The following is a 3,102-nucleotide window of genomic DNA, read 5'->3' as shown; positions in this document are numbered from 1 at the left end:
TCATTTAAAAAATTATTTATAAATTTTAATTATATAATTTAATTTTTAATGTTAAATTTAAACTTAAATTTTAGATTTAAATATCAAATTCTATATTCAAATTTAAATTTTAAATTTTAAAAAATAATAAAATGTTAAATTTTAAATTTTTAAGTTTAAATTTTAAATTTTAAATTTCAAATTTTCTAATATTATAATTTCAAATTTTAATTTTCAAATTTCAAATTTTAATTTTCAAATTTCAAATTGCAAATTTGAATTTTGAAATTTGAAATTTGAAATTTCAAATCTTAAATTCCAATGTAATACACTGAACTTACGCAAATTGCGAAATTCGAGTGTGTGTAAGGATATTTGGAGCTATCCTATATCTTCTAAAGGGTTTAGAGAAGATATTGGACAAGTTTGAGAGTGATTGGAAGACCAGAAGCATAAAAGTGCATTGTTCTGGCGAAATTCAGCATTTTCTGCATTCTGTACCGGTATAGCCATCATTTTGTACCGGTACACAATGGCAGATACGTGGCAGCAAGGCTAATTTGGTAATTTCACATCTCATCTCTATCTATAACCCTCCAGCACGAATCCTGGACCCTTGTAGATGTTGTTAGAGCTCAGAGAAAGGTTTTTTCACCTTCTCCACTTTCTCTCTCTAGGGTTTCTCTCTCTTCAAGTGGAAATCGCCGAATCGAGCTTATTTCGTGCCGTGCTCGTTGCTTGCTGGTTTGGACACTCAAGGGAAGTCTTTGGGACGTGGGGAGAAGGATTTTTACTGAGTTTTCTGTGGGTTTCTCACCAGGGAAAGCTGAATCTCAGCTTTAGAGAGGTAATTAGTTCAATTTCTCTCTATTTTGTGGTTTAGTATCGGATTTTTACGCGTTTTAGTTCCGTTGCTTCCAGCTGAGTTTGAGAAGGCTTCCAGCAGCTAGAGAGGGGTTATCTATCTGTGATTTCTCCATTTTAGTCCAGGGAAAAGTTGCCTTGAAGCTTGAGGAAGGTATTTAGTTATCTATGAAGCTATTTTGAAACTATTTGCCATCTAATTGAGTAACTTGATGCAGTTTGGAATTATTTCTTCGCAGTAGGTTTTCAAACCATTTTGAACTAAATTGGTGACCTTAGAAACTAGTTTGGAAGGTGTTCCAACCAGGGGTAAGTAGAAATTTCAGTTAGAACACTAATTTCGCAAGATTTCAGTTATATTAACTTGTAAACAAGCATTGTGATGCCGTTTTGGTGTTGTTCGTAGCGAGAGTACAACCGACTTTTGGATGATCTTTGGTTGGCATTGGAGAGCCTTTAGAGGTTAATCTTGAGGTTTAAAGTGAACTAAAACAAGGATCTAAGTTACTACTTTGTACTAAGTGAAATTATGTCGATTTCGGACATTTTGGTAATGGTTTTTAATCCGGTTTTGATGCTTCGTTTTCAGCAGGGTTGAGGCCTAGTTGAGCTGAATTTCGGGACTCCTTTGGGCTGGATTGAGCTTAGTGATAGATGGGTTTGACCTAACCAGAGCAAGTGAAGCTCCTCTATGTTCTATATGATACTATAGAATTGACACATATGCGCGTTTTTGTGATTATGCGATCGATAAAGGGCTTGGAACATATCACCATAGTGTTTGATATATTTGAAATAAAATCTTTATGAAGTAGATAACACTAATGCATAAAAGTATTTATGTTTATATTTAGTTCAATTGAATAACTTGTGGACATATCTATTATGCTTCTATAAAGTAGAGAACAATGACATCCTTTGTGACTATTTTGATAGTACCTTGATAGTAGGAAGTTTCTAATGTCATATGTAAATTAACATTACTTTCATGTGCTTACTAATCTAGTGGATTCTAGCTATTGTCATTGTTCATTGTATTGAGAATTCCGATCAATAGATCGAGAGTGAGAACATTGCATACTATGACGTGAGGTTTGAGACATATTGGACTATGGACTTTGCTTGCTTGCCATTGTGCCCATTCGCACATGCTTGTGAGGGTAGCTCTCTACAAGCCGGCACTCCGGAGTTGGCCTATGCGACAGATTACTCGCCCGTACGGGATTGGGTGCCGAAGTGGATTGCCGTGGGTAGTGTATACTACCACGGGTCCATTAGGTGCGATGCAAGCTGAATTACCTTGTGTAGGTCCTTATGAATGAAATTAAAGTTCGAAATTAAAGTTCTAAATGACGGATGATAGTAAGGATTGATTACCAGCTATAGTTTACAGTATTTACTTACACGTTTATACTTATGTTCATGTTTATGTTCATGCTTACAGTAATTGTTATGCTTTTATTATTCAGTTGATTCATTACTATAGAAAGTATGATTACATGTTGATTACATGTTCATTACCTGTTAGTATTGTAAATATATCATGCAATTACTGCTTTTACGTTCATTTAGTACATCATGAGCCTAGTGGTGTAATTCGCCGAGGCTGGCAGCTTACCCACTAGGAACTATTGTTTAATAGTTCTCACGCCCTTTTTATTGTTGTTTTTACAGAGCCACCTACAGGAGAGGCTAGGGATCGCGGCAAGGGAGTCGAGTCTAGCTAGACCTAGCTTACGGTTTTGCTAGGTGATCACCTTGCTACTCGTGCCACGGCCGAGGGTGATGTACCTGTGTATAGAGAGACTACCATTGTACATGTATTTTGAGTAGCCCTGTGAAGTATGTGATTGGTTGAATCGAGAATTATAGTTGATACTTCTCTATGATGTTGAGATTTTGGGTTGGATACTCTTTGTTTTTCTGTTGATAGTATTATTGACTTATACTTTGCTCTGATATCGGGATAGGATTCTTCTATATTTTCCTCCTATCGACATGTTCTCTTTGTAGACACCTTATATACTGCAGGTGTATGGCGAGTCTGTGCACGTGCCGGATATACTTCCGCTTGTACCCAGGCGTGACATCCAAATTTCAAATTTCAAATTTTAAATTTTAAATTTTAAATTTGTATTTTAATTTTTGAATTTTAAATTTAGATTTTTTATTTTTTTATTTTATATTTATATTTATATTTATATTTATATTTATATTTTGGAGTTTTAATTTATAAATTTCATATTTATATTTTAAATT

General features: G+C 34.5%; 1 long non-coding RNA gene across 5 annotated transcripts; it reads left to right on the top strand.

Annotated features, from left to right (window-relative positions):
- LOC109711947 lies at positions 616–2,767 on the top strand. 5 transcript variants are annotated; one of them, XR_002216729.1, is made up of 6 exons: positions 616–826; positions 901–997; positions 1,083–1,152; positions 1,250–1,317; positions 1,436–1,521; positions 2,518–2,767. It is a non-coding gene; the product is annotated as an uncharacterized LOC109711947 (long non-coding RNA). The 5 variants fall into 5 exon arrangements; XR_002216732.1 differs by having other exon boundaries at positions 1,433–1,521; XR_002216730.1 differs by lacking the exon at positions 2,518–2,767 and having other exon boundaries at positions 1,086–1,152; positions 1,436–2,499.

This window comes from Ananas comosus, linkage group 6, assembly GCF_001540865.1.
Source record: "Ananas comosus cultivar F153 linkage group 6, ASM154086v1, whole genome shotgun sequence".
NCBI classification, from domain to species: Eukaryota; Viridiplantae; Streptophyta; class Magnoliopsida; order Poales; family Bromeliaceae; genus Ananas; species Ananas comosus.
This window is presented reverse-complemented; position numbering and strand designations above follow the sequence as displayed.